The 19,884-nt window shown below is 40.3% G+C and overlaps 1 protein-coding gene across 1 annotated transcript in view; it reads right to left on the bottom strand.

Moving 5' to 3' along the window:
• The window catches only part of Atp10b (ATPase phospholipid transporting 10B (putative)), a 319,009-nt gene that overhangs the window by 181,967 nt on the left and 117,158 nt on the right, over nucleotides 1-19,884 (bottom strand). Inside the window, exon 3 of the mRNA XM_048816074.1 lies at nucleotides 3,899-3,963. The gene's annotated coding sequence lies outside the window, so the exon portion shown is untranslated. The remainder of the gene's footprint in view (nucleotides 1-3,898; nucleotides 3,964-19,884) is intronic.

Raw genomic sequence — 19,884 nt, 5'->3', positions numbered from 1 at the left:
CCGGCTACTTTTGGTCTTGGGCAAGTTATTTATCTTCTCTGATTCTGATTCTGCACACTTAGGAAACAGGGAGAAACGATCCTGCATGGAGAGCTATACAACTTGTCAGCTAGTTCGGTGCGCTTGCTCTGTGCCAGGCCCTGGCTAAGTACTTTCTATGGCCTACATCATTTGATCCTTTCAATAGCTCTACCAGGTAGGTGCTGTTACCATGGTCTTGCAGATGTTCTAATTGACGTTCAGAGAGGTTGGGACACGTGCCAGGGCAACACGGCTACTGAGGGGTGGAGATGGAGTCCCAACCCTGTTAGACTGGTTCCTTATGCTTAATCACCATGCTCTACACCTCATACAGACTCTGGGGCAAAACAGGAACTCAAAGGTAGCCCATTGCCACTTGTGTTGTTATATACAGGCTTTGTTTCCTCCCCCCACCCCCACAACACCAGAAATGAGGGGAAGATTTAGTCTGCCTAGTCAACTCCACTCTTATAACAATATGCCTGCATTTGAAAACCTCACCCAGTCAGAACTCAGGCTGAGGTTTCAGTGTGTGTGTTTTTGGCCCAGAATACTATGTGTCTTCAGAAGGCATTCCAGCTTTGCAGCTGTTAATCATGCCCACATCCAGCTAGCCAGAAGGCAAGAGGGTGGATTGCCACATCTAGAGAACTCTGTGTGATCTCACAAGATGGGGATTAAAGAAATAAAGGCAGGTGCCTGACTGAGACCTCATGTCCCAATATGTAGTGGCCAACCACAAACCTGGGGAAAGTTCAAAGCATTTAGTGCCTATGAGGAAAGACGACTAGAGAGGCCACAAATGTCAAAGCCACATGAGCAATGGTGACTAAGGGTCAACATCCAAAGAGTGTATGGTTTGTGCCATTCCAGTGTTTACTCCCCCATTTCCTGGTGACAGTGTCTTGATTTGGGGAAACACCCACATGAGTCAATCATGCTGACCTGCAGCTGGTGCTCTCCTGCCACATCATGCTGCCACTGTTCAGGGACATCTGTGCCACTCTGGATGAAGCCTGGCAGCTGGCCCATGGGAGCAGTCTTACATGCATCTCCCACAATTGTATTGAGAAGTCCAAAGATGGAAGTCTCTAGTCTTCCAGAAAAGCCACAGTGCTCTCTTAGTTGCTTTCTGGGACTTGATCAGCTAAGGCACCCAGGACTGGAACAAGGGAATCACTGTAGAAGAATTACATTGGAGAAGTACAACGGGGGATCAAATGTTCCTGCTCTTCAATGCCACTCCCCCCAATCTGGCCCTAGCAATGACTACGTGGTTCTTACGATATCAGAAAAAAAGCCATTGATACCAACGGTGAAAGTCCAGTGCTTTCCAAAAGCAATTCTTTAAGGGATATATTTATCACAGCATTATTTATAAAAGCAAACAATCAGAATCAACCTAAGTATCCATCTATAGGACACTGGTTATATAAACTTGATGCATTCATACTGTAGAACATTATGTGGCCATTGAAAATAATGATAAGTTAAACATACTAAAGGAAAACCATCTCCAAGAAATAATAAAGTGAATAAAAAAAGTGCAGACAGAGGGTGAACCATTTTGGTAACAGGAAAAGGGGGACATCCACATGTGTATTTGTATGGTCATAACTTTTACTGGAAGATTCCACCCATACAGGTGGTTGCCAAAAAATACATATACGTGGTAATATAAATATGCTAGGCACTCACTGTACATTGGTGAGCAATAATCACCACAGAAAACAGAGCTCATTTCTGCCCACAGTGAGTCTGCAGAGTCTCGACAAAGGGTAGAGAGACATTATTTAATAAACACAAAGACAGATCGGTTGCCTGACATATCAGCAAATCTCTTATTATTATTGGTGCACTTTGTCCTCATTTTCCTGCTCCTGACATTTAGACTTTTCTGTAGGAACCTGAGCCCTCATGTCCAGAAGACTCAGAGGCCATATTCTGGTAGTCCTCAGGCACCTCATTGTTCCAGCCCTAGACCCAGTTGAGTGACCCCACACTGATAGTGATTAACCTTCCAGAAGAAAGCCATATGTGTGGAGAAAAATCTCTGTGCAGAAGAATGCTTTGGTTTACTTTAAAATAGTAAAAATATAAGCAGAAATGGCAGATAATAGGTGAGTAGATGAATGACCATTAATTCCCAAAAAGCAGTACTAATCAACCATAAAAAGATAGACATACATAATACACGTGCATACACAGATTGCAAGAATGTGTTGTCGAACTTAAAAAGCAGGCTATAAAATAGCTTGTATAAAAGGAGCACCCTTATGTAACATGGCATATAGATATGTATGAACACAGATATACCTATCACATGTATTCATTATCATACACATATATTTTAAATGTGATTTGTAATACAACTCCAGTCTTCTTCTATGTACATCTATATTCTGTATTTTAGGCATTTTTGGTACTAACTGGTGAACTATCATATTGAGAATATTGTCCAGGTAGCATATTTACACTATAGCAAGGAACTTCAAAGCCCAATCCAGAATTATTGTGGTTATTGAAGCAAATCAATGAGATAGACTTCTGGGGAAGGAAAGTCTTCCTGCATCAATTGAATCACTTCCTATAATTGTCTAAATATATGTCCAGTTCACAGGAGACTTTTAAAACTGAATGGAGACATCCTGAGGAAATATTACCTTCCTTTGGCTGAACAAAGCCATTGCTTGAACGGTGGCAGTCAATGCATAGAAGAATAAATCAGAGTCATTTAATAGAATGAACTCCCACAGGTAATTTTCCAGCATCGACTCACTCTTTAGCTAAAAAACTGGTATTTAGCTTTTCTTTTCCTGTTGACTTCAGACAGGTGGAAGGTTTTATTAAGTACTCAATATCCGTGGAGTTGTGCAGGTCTTTGTGAAGCTCTTAGACAAATCAGAAAGTCAAATTAGCAATGCATATTTAATACTGCTTTGTAGTTTTTTTTTTTAAGTTGGCAGCAATCAATGTTTACTCTTTGAGGGAGAGTTTATAATTATGCAAATTGGAGAAACAGTCTGCATATGGTATAATGATAATGCCTTGGGTTTTATTTCCAGAGTCAAAAGCATTTCTAAGTATTTCTTTAATTTTACCCATGGCTTGAGGGGAGGTTAGCCAAGGCTGAGTGCTTACTTTTTTCATCAGAGATGGAGTTAGGAGGTCTTAGGACTTGGGGGGTACCCATATAGGCCAAGATTTACACAGCATCGCCTTCTAGCACATTCTATTGTTTGCTTTCACAACATTCATCTTTTTTTTCATTTCTAGACTTAAATTTTATTCAGATATTCACTTTTCTCTATGTAACCATGTGCTTTAGGGGATTTGGGCTCCATTCCTAACCCTAGCAAGAGACTAATGCTTCGTCTAAGCCAATCCTGGTGGCCCAGTACACTTTGATGCAAGGGATGTGACCCACTCTGACAAATGAATGTGAGTAGTAATTCCCTGGAGACTTTCTAGAAAGGCAAATGAAGAGAGATCCTTCTGAAGATGTTTAAATCTAGGTATTGTCAACAGTGTTGATCTACTCCATTTAGCTCCAAGGAACCTGTCCCTATATTACGACTTCTTGTTTTAAGAGGAACTTTTAAAAATTTACTGAACCACTTGGAATCTGCATCTTCTGTTACTTGCAATGAAGAACATATCTTAAGTGACATGTACCATGGCAGTCCCATTAATGCTCTGGAGAACACATATAAATTAGAAAAAAAAACTTAAGCTATGATATGCGATATTCCAATGAGGCTGGGTGAGATCTGTTTAAATGGATCAGGGGAAGGAATTGTAGTTTAATGAAGCTCATCTTGGCATTGGAAAGGAGTCTATATCCTACCACTTATGAATAATAAGAAAAACTACTCACTATTCACACTCTTGCTTTCAATGAAACAAGCGTCCTCTGTCACTCTGGATTCTGTCAAAGCAAGCCTGAAAGACACAGGAGAGAAAATATACATAAAATAGACCATCTCATTTTGGCACCAGGCAGTAATTAAGTATTTTGCCCTGTTCTCATCAGCTGGATGACTCTAGTTTTAAATAAACCTCATAGAGCAGGCTGGGCATTTTCCCAGGAAGTTCTTTCAATGGGAATGGTTTATTCCTAGCAGAGGATCAGGTCTACTATTTTTCATCTGCCACCATCCGGAAGAGAAATCATGTTCCAAGCTAAGTGCCTCATTGCTCCACAGAATGTGTATTGGTCCAGTCGCTCAGCATATTTCATCTTCTTTGCCACATTGATGGGTTCAGGAATGGGCATGGGACTTGACTGCAGCCAGTAAAAGTCAGTCCTGACACTTGTGTTGACAATTCAGGGGAAGGGAACATCTCTTGCCACTGCAGATGGCCTGGTGGGGATGAGTTCCTGGAGCAGCGGGGGTGTTGAGACTGAGGTTTCAAACAAAATGTACACGACCTTGATATTCAGGTCCTGGATTCAGCTACGGTTGGAATGCTTGAACTTTTCAGTAGAACAAACCAATTTGAACTTTTTTCCCCCCCTTAAGGCAGTTGGGTTTTTGTCTCTTTCTATCAAATATCCTCATCTACCTAGGGAGATAAGACAGGTGTCATAGTTCTCACTCTACAGAGTGAGAAATGGAAGCTCAGAGAGGGGTCAGGATGGGGAGGTCCAGGACCCACATTCAAGATTCCTTCCATTTCATTCTGCTTCCTACTCATTGATTCATTAAAGTAAAATGCAAAGTTGCCACATTTGTTGTCTCTGAGTGCTTCTGACTTTGAATGTTTCTCCTTTAAAGAAAATGAAGATGTCTTTTAGAGTTGCCAAGGGAGATGATCTATTATTTTAGCAAGGAGAAGATTGTATATGTGTGTACACACTCTCACACTCTCTCACTCACACTCTCTCTCTCAAAGGCTACATCTGTTTTGGATTTGAGCACATCTTCTCCCTGAAGGATCTGTCCAGCTGTAGGCTGGCTTTAGTTGAAATCCCCTCCCCACAGGGGCCTGATGCCCTAAGTTTGGGTCCTGACCAGGTCATCTCCACGCAGGATACAGGTCTCTCACTCCTGACCTGTGACTGCACTGATCACAAGCAAACCCTTCACCCAGCTCACTTAGCTGCCCAGGGCCCCATACACCCTCAGGGAGCCACTAAGCACAGGTCACAAAGAGGAAGTTCAGAGCCAAAATCTTGCCACTTGGTATCAGTTTTGACTTTTTTTTTAAACATTTGAAGATCATCTGTTACACAATTATTAGGCTGTTTAAAAATTGGGTTGAAATATTGTTGCTAATTTAACACTTGGCTCTCATGAACTGGTATAGATTAGCTTCAGCACAGCATTTCCTTCTTAAAATTTAAATTTGTTATATATGACAGCAGAATGCATTAGAATTCATTTGACACATATAGAACACAATTTTTCATATCTCTGGTTGTACACAAAGTAGAGTCGCACCATTCATGTCTTCACACATGTACTTAGGGTAATGATGTCCATCTCATTCCATCATCTTTCCTTCCCTCATGCCCCCTCCCTTCCCCACCTTCCCCTTTGCCCTATCTAGAGTTCATGTAATCCTCCCAGACCCCCCCCCAATCTTATGAACCAGCACCCTTAAACCTGAGAAAACATTCAGCATTTGGTTTTATAGGATTGGCTAACTTCACTTAGCATTATAGTCTCCAACTGCATCCATTTACCTGCAAATGCCAAAATTTTATTCTCTTTTAATGCTGAATAATATTCCATTCTGTATATATTCCAGCGTCTTAATCCATTCATCTACTGAAGGGCATTTAGGCTGGTTCTACAGTTTAGCTATTATGAATTGTGCTGCTATAAACATTGATGTGGCTGTGTCCCTGCAGTATGTGGTTTTTAAGTCCTTTGGGTATAGACAGAGGAGTGGGATAGCTGGGTCAAATGGTGTTTCCATTTCCAGTTTTCCAAGGATTCTCCATATTGCTTTCCAGATTGCTGGTGGGACTGCAAATTGGTGCAGCCAATGTATGAATGTGCCTTTCCCCCACATCCTCGTCAACACTTATTGTTGTTTGTATTCTTTTTTAAAAAAATATTTTTTAGTTGTAGTTGGACATAATACCTTTATTTTACTTATTTATTTTTATGTGGTGCTGAGGACCAAACCCAGGGCCTTGCCCATGCTAGGCAATTGCTCTACTGCTGAGCCACAACCCCAGCCCCTGTTTGTATTCTTAATAGCTGCCATTCTGACTGAAGTGAGATGAAATCTTAGAGTAGTTTTGATTTGCATTTCTCTAATTGCTAGAGTTGTTGAACATTTTTTCATGTATTTGTTGATTGATTAGATATCATCTTCTTAGAAATATCTGTTCAGTTCTTTGGCCCATATATTGATTGGGTTATTTGTATTTTTGGTGTTAAGATTTGTGAGTTCTTTATATATCCTAGAGATTAGTGCTGTATCTGATTAGGGTGTGGTAAAAATTTGCTCCCCAAATGTAGGCTCTCTATTCACTTGATTGTTTCTTTTGCTGAGAAGAATCTTTTTAGTTTTAATCCATCCCATTTATTGATTCTTGATATTAATTCTTGTGCTATAGGAATCTTATTAAGGAAGTAGGGGCCTAATCTGACATGATAGAGATTTGGGCCTACTTTTTCTAATAGGTGCTGTATCTCTGGTTTAATTCTTAAGTCTTGATCCACTTTGAGTTGAATTTTGTGCATGGTGACAGATAGGGGTTTAATTTTATTTTGTTGCATATGGATTTCCAGTTTTCCCAGTACTATTTCCAATATCACCTTGATTCCAAAACTAGACAAAGACACATCAAAGAATGAAAACGTCAGACCAATATCTCTAGCGAACATAGATACAAAGATTCTTAATAAAATTCTGGCAAATTGAATATAAAACATATAAAAATATAGTGCAACATGACCAAGTTGGGTTCATCCTAGGGATGCAAGGTTGATTCAACATACAGAAATCAATAAATGTAATTCATTACAAAAGTCACTAGTATGGCAATATGTAAAAATGTGGATGTGTAACCGATGTGATTCTGCAATCTGTATACGGGGTAAAAATGGGAGTTCATAACTCACTTGAATCAAATGTATGAAATATGATATGTCAAGAGCTTTGTAATGTTTTGAACAACCAATAAAAAAAGAAAAATAAATAAATAAATGTAATTCATCACATCAATAGACTTAAAGATAAGAATCATATGATCATCTCATTAGATGCAGAAAAATCATTCGACAAAATACAGCACCCCCTCATGTTCAAAGCACTAGAAAAACTAGGGATAACAGGAACCTATCCCAACGTCATAAAAGCTATCTCTGCTGAGCCCCAGGCCAACATCATTTTAAATGAAGAAAAATTGAAAGCATTCCCTTTAAAAAACTGGAACAAGACAGGGATGCCCTCTTTTACTACTTCTATTTAACATAATTCTTGAAACACTGGCCAGAGCAATTAGACAAAAAAAAAAAAAATTAAAAGTATACGGGTAGGAAAAGAGGAACTCAAGTTAGCACTATTTGCCAACAATATGATTCTATACCTAGAAGATCCAAAAAAATTCTACCAGAAAACTTCTAGAACTAGTAAATGAATTCAGCAAAGTAGCAGGATATAAAATCAACATCCATAAATCAAAGGCATTTCTGTACATCAGTGACAAATCCTCAGAAAGGGAAACGAGGAAAACTACCCCATTTACAATAGCCTAAAGAAAAAAAAAAAAAAAAAACCACCAAACTTAGGAATCAACTTAATGAAAGAGGTGAAAAACTTCTACAATGAAAACTATGGAACACTAAAGAAAGAAATCAAAGAAGACCTTAGAAGGTGGAAAGATCTACCTTGCTCTTGGATAGGCAGAATTAATATTATCAAAATGACCATACTTCCAAAAGCACTATATAGATTTAATGCAATTCCAATCAAAATCCTAATGGCATTCCTTATAGAAATAGTAAAAGCAATCATGAAATTCATCCATTTGACTCTTATTTACCAAAAACTGGGCATTTAAATATTACAAATTTGCACATAAAATATTTGGTATTTCATATAAAAAAATGAGAAGGGCTGCTAGCTGTGTCTGCATTCCTATATGATGGCACAGGGTGAGTCTGAGCAGCACCTACATCCTGTGAGCAAGGCACATTTTCCTCACTTGCATATTCCCTGTCTGGCCTCCGTTACTTGCTTCTTTCACCTAGCATATGTGATTTCAAACTCTTTCCTAATTTCCTACTGCCTGTTCAGGACTAACCCAACTGAGATGCCACCTTGCCCTGGAAACAGCCTGGGTTCAGCTAGGTTCCCACTCCAGCCTCCAGTCCAGTCCCTCCACCAATAAAATCACCATGTGATTGTGATCTACTTTTCTTCATCTATCTTTCAAACTTTCTGCAGAATATTATTTAAATCAGAAAAAAATTTATAAATGCTCTGGTGAAAATGAAGCTGCCCTGTTGTATTGCCAGGGGCAAGGACTGAAGGAAAATTGCTATATTAACCAAGCAACAGAAGAGATGCCAGAAAATTCAGTTACTTTGTGATCTTTTATATATCAATTTTTTCTCTTGACCTCAGTTTCTTTTTTTTGGGGGGGGGGGATACTGGGGATTGAACTCAGGGGCACTCAACCACTGAGCCACCTCCCCAGCCCTATTTTGTATTTTGTTTAGAGACAGGGCCTCACTGTTGCTGAGGCTGGCTTTGAACTCTCCTGTCTCAGCTTCCCAAGCCGCTGGGATTACAGGTGTGTGCCACCGCACCTGGCTTGACCTCAGTTTTTTTTTTTTTTTTTTTTTAATTTTTTATTGTGGGTTGTTCAAAACATTAAGGAAGTTGTGTTAGATTGGAAATTATAAACTGGTGAGCCACAGGCCATATCCAGTCAATAGATGGTACTTTTTTTTCTTTTATTAATTAAATGCAAAAAACACAAATAATAACTCAGTTAATCCAGGTTACAGACTTTTCAGAACTGCCTAGCGTCAACCAACGATGGTCCAGAATTCCTGCACAATAATGGTCATGTAGCTCATCCCAGTCTTCACCCACCCCTGGTTCCATTTGTTATGTCAGTTGCCCTTGCCACCTGGGAATGAGATGACCTCTACAGTGTCTCATTCTCTGAGTAAAGGACGACCCTGTGAGCATCAGAGGTGATCTGGAGAACAGGCAAATGTTCTGAGTCACAAGATCACATGGGAGCACTCCAGTGAACCTTCAGGAATTGCTCCTCCTTCCCACGTGATCAAGAGTGCAAGCCGCAAGGTACCCAGGCCTTCGTGAAGGACCCACTATATGGTTAAACCTGAAAAGGCAACAGCCTTGCCTTTGAAAGCAGCAGAAATATTCTTCCGTTGGGGTTGCTAGCTGATTCTCCAAGTAATTTGCAATTCAAGTGTCTCTTTGTTTTGTATGAAAATTTGCTGCTATTTGGAAAGTGGGGAAGAGCTAAATTGCATCCTGCTGGTTTTACTTTGACTGTATCAAAAAAGAAACTGTTAATCTGGTTCCATAATTAACTTTTCTGTTCTAAAAAGGCACTGGGAGAGAGTCCAGAGAGTGGCTGTCAACTCCCCACTTCTCGACTCAATAACATTTTTCAACAGGATGCCCTGAAAGGAGAATGATTGCAGGTGGGGATTGGTCTTCATTCTCTCTCTTTCTGATTTTTCTTCTCCTCCATCCAACACTCAGTGTCTAGCATGTGCAAGAAGCTATGCTGCCTCGTCAGGGGTGTAAAGATAAGAAATTACTGTGGAGCTGCCAGAGAACGTTAAGAGTCTTCAATCCAACCATTCACCCACCCACCCATCCATCCATCCATCCCAAACATGTTGTTTCTAAATCATGTTGGATGCAGTGAGGCCTGGTATGTGATGAATACACAGATGATGTAACCAGCATTCAAAAATTCTAAACTTAAGAGCTGACTTGTGACTAAGGCCACAGTGGTGGTTAGTTTCATGAAGAAGAGAACACCTTGCCTTCGTCCTGTTATTCTGCGCCTGCATATATTCATAGTGATACATGAAATGCTGGATGGAGAAGCCAACTAATACAAGCAGAGGCATGTGGTGGAAATTAAATTTGAAAATCGAGGGGAGACCCATGTTAGCAGAAGCTGAGGATTTTTACTCACACAAAGAGCTAGTTTGAGCACTGCGAAGTACTGTGCTGAGCACTTTCTACATACTATCTTAATGAAACTTCACAAAGCAAAATAGTAATCATTGGCTACAAGTTACAGAAAGCAAACAGTCTCAAGTAAGTTCTCAGGAAATACGCTGGTAGAATAGATGACAGGGATAAGACCTGAATCCATGTCTGATTTCAAAGCACAAGTTTTATCTACTGCTAGGTAATTTTGCTTCGTTGTGGGGGTATTAGAGGATGACTTGGGTTCCCATCAACCAACATATTCATTTATTATGCAAATATGTATTTGTTGATTACTCTGAGAAAAACAGTATTCCTAAAGCTAGGGATAAAAGAAACAGCAAGATTCTGGTCTTCTTGAAATTTGTGTTCTAGTAACATCATTGAAATGCCTTCCTTCCTGGTACAAAGACCAGAGTTGGTCTTCAAGTTGATTTCCCAAGAGAGGACTATTCGATAGCCATTCCCCAGTTCTGTTCAGATAATTTGGATGGTGTTATGGTTTGGATAAGAGGTGGTCTCCCAAAATCTTCTGTTAATGTGGGAATATTCAAAGGTAAAATGATTACATTATGAGAGGTGTGACTTAATCAGTCCATCCTAATTTCAGTGGACTGACTGGGTTGTAACTACTGACAGGTGGGCATGGCTGAAAGAGGTGGGTCACTGGGGCTGAAAGAGGGGGGTCTCTGGGGCTGTGCCTTGGAAGGGTACAACTCTCCTATGTCCCCTTTCCCCTCTTCCTCTCTCCCTACTTCCTTCCTGCCCTGAGCTGATCAGCCTTCCTCTGCTGGGCTCTTCCACCATGACGTCCTGCTTCCTCTTGGGCCCAGAGAAATGGAGTTGGCCATCTATGGAGTGACACCTCCAATACGGTGAGCCAAAATAAACTTTCCCTCCTCAGATTGTTATTTGGGGGCATTTTGGTTACAGTGACAAAAACCTGACTAAAACAGGTGATACCCCATCTTCTTATTTTCTTCAGGGGGAATTTGTTAATCTCTATGCTGTTCTGATCTCTCTGAAATTACGGCCTTGGATATGACAGACCCATTTCCAATCTTATCCTCAACTTGAACTTGAAAGAATCTATAAGAAATTTTCACTTTGCAACTCACTCAACAGACAAGAGTAATTTTTTCAGTTTAGTGTTTTTTTTTTGTTTGTTTGTTTTTTAGTACTAGTTAGTTTAGTTTAGTTTTATGTTTAGACTGAGGAAAGTTCGAGACTCTAATATTAAACCCGGTACCTACTCAGGACCTACCTGAGAAAACCGCTCCCAATGTGAATTGGCCTGAAATCTGGTCCCTGAAAGCTCCATTAGTGTCTTTTTGGAGAGGGTGCATCACTTCCATGGTACATAGAGGTTTGGGAAAAGGTACTGCATTACTCCTGAAAGTTAGACCAGGACAGGACTCCTGACTGTGTTTGGATTATATGTAAACATCCATAGAAAGTCACCCCTTAAGTCACTGTGTCTGTGCACACAGAGAACAGCTGAAACAAGATCATACATTACAGGGAGATGAGGGTGCTGAGGGAATCTCATGTTCCTCGTGGTAGGTACAATAATAGCTTCCTAAAGATGTCCATGCCCTAATCCCTGGAACTTATGGATCTGTTACATGAAGGAACTTTGCAGATGGAGTTAAGGTTACAGACCTTACTATAAGATAGGGAGATCATCCTGGAGGGTCCTATATGATCAGATGGGCTCTTAAAGGGGGAAGAGGGAGGCAGAAGAGATTATGAGAGATATACTATGATAAGAGGAAGAGAGGTTAGGAGCATGAGAGGGACATGATCCACTGTTGCTGGTTTGAAGATGAAGAAGAGGTCATGAGCCAAGCAATATGGGCAGCCTCTAAAAGAGGAGAATAGGTTCACAGTCAGAAAGGAAATGAGGTACCCCACTGCTATAATGACAAGGAACTAAATTCAGCCAATAATCTAAAACAGGAAGGAAATGGATTGTCCCCAGCACCTCCAGGAACAAAGCTCTGCCAATATCTTGATTCTAGCCTTGCAAGACCCACACTGGGACTTTTTTGTGGAACCATAATAAAGTTGTGTTGTTTCGGCTGCTATGTTTGTGGCAATTTGTTGTGGTAGAAATAGGAAATGAATATACTGCCTGTTGGGAGAATTTTCATCCCTTGTTAGGTTTGATTTAGAAGATGGTTGAGTTTGAGAAATTCTCAGGTAGGATTTGGTATGACTGAAAGTGGCAGAAAACCTCAAATAACTGTCTTATGTACCTGAAAAACCTTATTATTGTTAATATTGTTATTTGCTCTTAAAAAAAAAAAAAACTGGAGATAGGATTCCTAGAAAGACTGGATTTTACTGTGATTCTAGGAGTCATTAGGAAAGGCTGATTTCAACTCTCTGCTCTGATCTTTTCAGATTTAATTCTCATTCTTCTGATCCAAAATGGCTCTCAGAGGCCTTTCCATCACATATACATAAATTACAGACAGCAAGATGAGGAAGTAAGAAGAAATGTTTAGGTAAAAGTATGTCCCAGAAGTTGCATACAATACTTCTGCTTGTACCTCATTGGCCAAAACTTGGTCACATGACCACACACAGAGCTCCATAGAAAGCTTAGAAGGACCATGTGTTCAAGGGAAAGTTAGGACTCTCTCAGACTGGACCCCCATCTCTTACCAGACCTGAAAAAACAAGTCAAAAATCAACTAAGACTAAATGTAACTATTACATAACTAGAAGAAAACTTAAGGGAAATGCTTCATAAGATTGGTCTGGGCAAAGATTTTTCAATGAGACCATAAAAGTACAGGCAACAGAAGCAAAAACAGACAAATGGGATTACTGCAAACTAAAGAGCTTTTGCAGAGCAGTAGAATCAATCAACAGTGAAAAGACAGCCTCCAGAATCGGAGTAAATATTTGCAAACTGACAAGGGGTTAATATATAGAATATACAAGGAGCTTACATAATTCCACAGCAAAAAAACCCCAAAATAACCTTATTAAAATGTGAACAAAGACTCGATAGATCTCTCTCAAAAGAGACATACAAAAATCCAACAGGTAAATTAAAAAATGCTCAATGTCAGTAGCCATTAGGGAAATGCAAATTAAAACTGCATTGCTAAACTACCTGACTCTTGTTAAAATGGCTATTATCTAAAAGATAAGAAAACAAACATTGTGGAGAAAAGACAACACTTACACCTTTTCCAAGAGAATGTAACTTAGTACCATCATTATAGAAAATAGTGTGGTTTCTCAAAAATTAAAAGTATAGTGACTGTATGATCCGTCAATCATACTACTGCATATATATTCAAAAGAAATGAAATCAGTATAAAGAGATATCTGTACTCGTGTTTATGGCAGCAATTTCTCAATAGCCAAGACTTGGATTTAATCTAAATGCCCAACTTATAGATGAATGGATAAGGAAAATGTGGTATAGATACATAATGGAATGATATTCAGACATTTAAAAACAAAACAAAACAAAAAAAAACAATCCTCGGGGCTGGGGTTGTGGCTCAGAGGTAGAGCACTTGCCTAGCATGCGTGAGGCACTGGGTTTGATCCTCAGCACCACATAAATGTAAAATAAAGATATTGTGTCCACCTACAACTAAAAAAATTTTTTAAAAATCCTCTCATTTGAGGTAGCATGGATGAACCTGGAAGGCATTATATGAAGTGATACAAGCCAGACAGAGGTACTGCAAGATCTCATTCACATGTGGAATATAAAAAAACTAATCTCATAGAAATCGAAGAAAAGTGGGGACCACAAATTGGGGAGGAAATGGGGAAAAGGAGCGTAGACAGAAGGATGTCACAAGAGCATTCAGCACAGAAGAAATTACAGTAAAGTGGGAGGAGTAAGTCCAGGTACTCTTCTGCATAGAAGGCTGACTATGGTTAACAGCGAGGTATCCTATATTTCAAAACAGCTAGAAGGGAGGCTTTAGAATGTACATAACACCAATAAATGATAAATGCATGAAGTGACAATATGCTGACTACTCTGATTTGATCAATAGATGATGTATACATTTATCAAAACCACATATCTGATGTAATTCTACATGTACAATCAGAAAAATGAGAAATTATACCCCATTTATGTATGCTGTATCAAAGTGCATAAATGCATTCTACTGTCATAACTAATGAAAACAAATTTTTAAAAATTAGAAATTCAAAGAAACCTCAAAACACATCAATAAAGAGGCACAAAATATCAAAAAATTAGGATTTTTTATCACTGAGGAAATTGGAGAACATGGATTTGGGGAGACAACCAACAATATTAACCTTCCTCTGGTCATTTTTGTATCATTACTGGATGGTCTCAAAGGGCTACAGCTATGAAAACTGTCCCAGCTGGGATGCAAGTTATTCCCTCCATGAGGACCCAATCTTTGTCTCCATCTTCCTAGCCCTTTATTCTAACTCCAATTTCTAGTCTACCCTAGAATCCTATCCAATCTTAAGGCTCCTTTTGAAATCTTACCCCCGTCTACATTTTTTTCCCTAAATTTTACAGAGACACATATCCCTCTCTTCCCTAAACTTTGGGAGTATGGGTTTCTATTTCCTGCTCTCCTCCCACTCCCTGCAGGGGAGAGTTATTTCTGGGTGTACCTGCAGCTCCTGGAATGCAGGAGTGCAGGCCAGAGTTTTGTGCAGAGCCAGACTTTGTAGTGTCTGGATCACAGCAGGAACTCCATAGATACATGACAGCAGGGGCCACTCTTGCCCCTGAGGATCCAAGTCCCCCTTCCTCATAGAAATAGTCCCTCTCCCATGCCTTCAGTGTTAACAGGTTCTACAGCTGCCTGACTTCAGAGCTCAGTCTCCCTCATGGTTAGCTGTGGCCTTCTAACTGTGTTAGGGCCAGTGGAACATGCATAGGAGTGGTGTCAGCAAGTTCTGGCTCAGTTCCTTGAATGCGAACCTACTTGCCTGGATCCTCTCCTACCCTCTTCCTGTTGGCCAAGAAGGATGCAGCAGCCCTGTGGGGGTGGGACGTGCAGGGGCCCCACATGTTGAGGGTGGCAGCACCAGCAGCCTCTTATGAGCTGGGATGATCTTACAGATCTGCCTAACTTCTCCAGACTGCCCTTCTACCTTTGCACTATGAGAGACAAAAACTTGCTCTTCTAAGATGCTGTGCTTGGTCTCCATGACAGCAATTTACCTGTGCCTTAACTCATTCACATGATTGATGGAAGTGTTACTTCTTGGTCGGGGATATGGCTTTTTTTCCACATGTCCTTTTCCAGAAAGGTGACACCTAACCTAAAATGATGAGCCCTAGAGCACTCAATGGAATAGATACATGTCATGCCCTACAGGCAGCCAAAGGCTTTTGATGGAGATATGGTTTCAGGCTCTTGCATGCTGGTTAGCCAGGAGAGTTAAGTAAACATGGATGGGGCCAGAATTTTATTATTTCTATTGCAGTCACTCTTGAAAATACTTTTAATCAGGAGTATGTTCAGACTTAAGTAATGTTTTGTACCGACACTCATTGCTGATTCATTCTTTTTAAACCTATCATTTTAGAAAATTGTTTTTTTGCTGCCTAAGTATTTCTTGCCATTTAAAACTTTTTCTACAAAGTTCCTTTTTTTTTTTCATACCCCTCTAGGAGTCTATTTAGGCAATTCTGCTGAGCATTCATTTCCTAGCTGACTATTAACAACAAAATGCCTTGAATTTATATGTTGCTTAATACTTCTCAAAGCCCTTTCCCAATCTAATAGCATTTAATCAGAGAAGCTTGGTAAACTAGGTAAAGTATTAATATTCCCAGTCCATAGATCAACAGCTCTCAAGAATTGTGTGGTGTAGCAGCAGTATTTAGCTATACATTACGAAACATGTGGTTTTAGAACATTTATTTCAGGTCATTCTTTTAAATCATTTCATAGATTCGAAGATGAGAACCTATCATTGTGTTCCTTATGCTAAGGATAAGGGAGAGACAATATCCCAGATTGTAAGGGTCTGGTGGGCAATCGATCAATAACCACACTTTGAGAAAGGATGATGGCCATCTGCTCACCAGAGTCCTCTGGACAACTGTTTTCCTGTTGCTCCAACCATGTGATTTTGATAGGCTTGCTGACCACAGAGGAGAAAGGAAGGTGATTCGGTGATTGGATCAAGTGAAGTCACCCACCCAAACCTAAACCAATCAGTCTTTTCTGGGTTGTAGAATTTTGGAAACAAGGAGAAGTAGAGTTTCTGATCTGTTACTACTGGGCTGAGATGATGTGATCCTAGAGTAACTATGGCAGTCTGTTTTGCTGCAATGGAAGGATACTTTTTTGTATCTGGGAAGTGGAGCCCAGAAAAATAGGTAGTGGGGAGATGGAAAGGCAGACATTGAGGGGACCATCAGGCACAGCAATTTGAGAAGACAGAGGGTAGTTGATCCTGATACTAGAATAGTGACTGGCACACAAGAAGGGCTCGGTATTGGATGATAAATTAAAAAAAAAAAAAGAGCTGAACATCACTTTGAACTCCTGGGGGCAGGAGTGTCCCCATCACCTGGTCCAGTGTGTTGAGCAGAAACAATGCTCAGTTCATACTTATTGAAGGACTACAAACTGTCCAGACTATATCTTCAGCTGGGTGAAAAGGGGTTTAAAATGGAAACTCCCCTTCATCATATTTTATTGATTCTCATGCCTTTCTCACAGTACTTCCAAGAAAAGTAGTAGTAACAAGAAAAGACATAGGCACCAGGCAGACCTGTCCGACTTCTAGCTTCAGAAGCAACCAGCTGTATAATATTGAGAGGATACTCAACACTGCCTCATGAGAGTTCTGAAAAGGGCATAATCAGGTAAGTGTACAGCTGACATATAGGCTCTGCTGCCACCTTTATTAACTAAACTGAGTTCTGTGGAGTATCTCCTATGTGCCAGACACTTTCAACCCTGTGGATATTGAAGGATGAGACAGATGAGGCCTTTGTCCACATGTAGCTTCTATTCTACTGGAGGGAGATGAAACAGTAGTTTGAGATAACAAAGTAGGGCTAGAAGTGAGTGGGGCCTCTAGACTGAGGGGTCAGAGAAGACCCATAATGGAAGATGACATGTAATCCAAACTCTGAATCCCAGGAGGACCCAATTACAGGAAGACAAAGAGAACTCCAACCATAGGGAACTGCACATGAGGCCTTGAGGTTGGAATGAGCTTGGTTTATTTGAGAAACAGAAAAGGCTGTGTGCAGGAGGGGTCAGCAGGAAGCCAAATTCTATAGCCATTTTGACTGACTTACTCTATGGGGCAAGGACTATATTAAGAGCCAGAAACCCAGACATGCAAAGACAAAGTCACTCCAAATTCTCAATTTACCTAGTCTCGCAAAGTTTAGTTAAAGGATGTTTCTGGTAAGTTGAATTTTATATATGTATAGTTTGACCATATCTCTCACCTACCACCATGTTTTTGCCATTGCAATTGGGTCAGAGGCAGGGAAAGTCCTGGACCAGGCTCCCTCTACTAGCAAAGTAGGAGGTAGTTCAATGATCAAGGTAAGCTTGCCCACAGGAGAGAAATCAGAGAACTTAATATAATTATACCTCCTCAAGTACAATCTCCATCTGCCTGTACATGAACCCATGTGATGTTTTGGGGAAGTGGCAGTAATGCTCGTCAGAACCCAGAGTGTCTGTTCAAATCCTTCCTATGATAGATTGCCCTCTAAGTGATGTCCAAGGGCCTTACATATTGGTAGTCCTTGGACATTTCCTGATTTCTATATATAAAGGCCTTTTTGGTAATGCTGTTTTATTTGTGTGACTTTGAGGGACCAGAGGACTTAGAGAAGCAGAGGAAAACTTATTTACAAAATAGAAAATGGTAGAGTTCAAAACTGATCTGACTTAAATCAGGGCACAGTGAGATGTCAACCTAATTCCTACAGGAGTCAGATTCTTCTCTTTGGATGACCATTTCCATTCTCCTAGCTTTATATACCAGCTACATCATTCTCTTGAGCTCTCGACTTTTGTACTCAATGTTTTCCTTGAAACCTCCAGTTGGTTATCTCATGTGTGTCTCCAACCTAATGTGGTTCTCTAAGAACTCTGCATCATTTGTTCCTACTTGCCCTTCTCACTGTTACTTCCTTATTATTCTCCACCAACCCTTCATCCATTTGCTCCTGGTGTACTTTTCCTCTTCATACCCAACATCTAGTGCATCCACCAAGTGTTGTAGGATCCATTTTCAAAGGACATCTTAGATTATTTCCCTCATTTCCATATTCACAGTGACTACCCAAGTCCAGAAATGCTCCTCTGCTACAGAATCTATGCTACTGATGACTCCTGGTAGGTTCTCTTTGCTTCACTCTTGCCTACTCATAATCTATTCTTCACCGAAAGATCTTGAGAAATGCAAATTGCATCACTCCACCTCCTGGATACACACATACTTAAAGCATGTCCATTGCACTTCAAATTTTATTCACACACTTTCACCTGGATTACAACATGAAAAATGACGCCTGTCTCACTTGCCAGGCTTACACTTTCCATCCTCCTCATCCAAGACTAAGTTCTGGCCATACCAGCTTCCTGACTCTTCCAAGAGCATGCCAAGCTCACTGGCCCCTGAGACATTGTGTTTGAAAAAAGGGTGCCTTCTCTAGCCTCTTTGCATAGTGGGCTCCTTCTATCTTACCTAAGTTTCACAGAAACCTTCTATACTTCCTCTACCTAAAGTAGCAATGATGACCCATGTACTCCCTACACAACACTGTTTATTTCACTTATAGCAATTTTAAAATTTCAGTACAACACTAGTTTTATTGGCTGCTGTCTCCTCATGTTGTATTATGTTCCATACATGCAAGAAACACATTCATCTTGTCAATATATCATCTCTCCAGAACTAAGCCCACCATCTGGCATAGTGCCTTCAGTATTTGTTGAGTAAATGAATAAACGCAGGAAAAGATGAATGCTGCTCACTGATGGTAAGGATGAAGGTCCATGCTGTATAAAAATCTTTGCCCATCATTTCAACGCTGACATGGTTCATCAGCCTTACCATTCCTTTATCTTCTTGCAAGCCATCTTTTTTAAAAAAATTATCATCTGAAAAGGATTTCTTGAGTTGAATCTCAGATAGGATATCCCAAAAGCAAAAATTATTTCTTTAATGTTCCCAGTTACTTGACAAAAATACCTTCTAAACCCTACAGGAAACTACACATTCAATTAAGGAAAACCACTGAAGACTGGTATAGACACCTTGATTCAGGTTGGGATCTACCAAACCATCTTGGGTAGTCATTTGCCAACTTTGTTCCTCAGACTTCTGACCCTGGATGCTTTGTTTGCTATAACCTAATCCCTCTGGGCACACAGGAGGCTGAAGAGTGACTCCTAAAAGGACACATGCACATCCTGGTTCCTGGATGGTTCCTTATTTGGAAAAGGGATGTGACCAAGACCAGGATCTAGGCATGAGGAGATCATCCTGGATTATTCAGATGAGCTTTAAATGATAGACCCTTTATGAAACAAAGGCAGAGGGAGATTTGAGACACAGAAAGCAACTCCACCTCAGGAGCAGGGACTAGAGTGACACGGCCACAAGTCAAGGAAAGCCCGGAGCCACCAGAAGCTAGAAGAGGAGAATGATGGGTACTTCCCTCATGTCCCCAGA

The sequence above is a fragment of the Marmota marmota genome, unplaced genomic scaffold (genome assembly GCF_001458135.2).
Source record: "Marmota marmota marmota unplaced genomic scaffold, marMar, whole genome shotgun sequence".
In the NCBI taxonomy this organism is placed as follows: Eukaryota; Metazoa; Chordata; class Mammalia; order Rodentia; family Sciuridae; genus Marmota; species Marmota marmota.
This window is presented reverse-complemented; position numbering and strand designations above follow the sequence as displayed.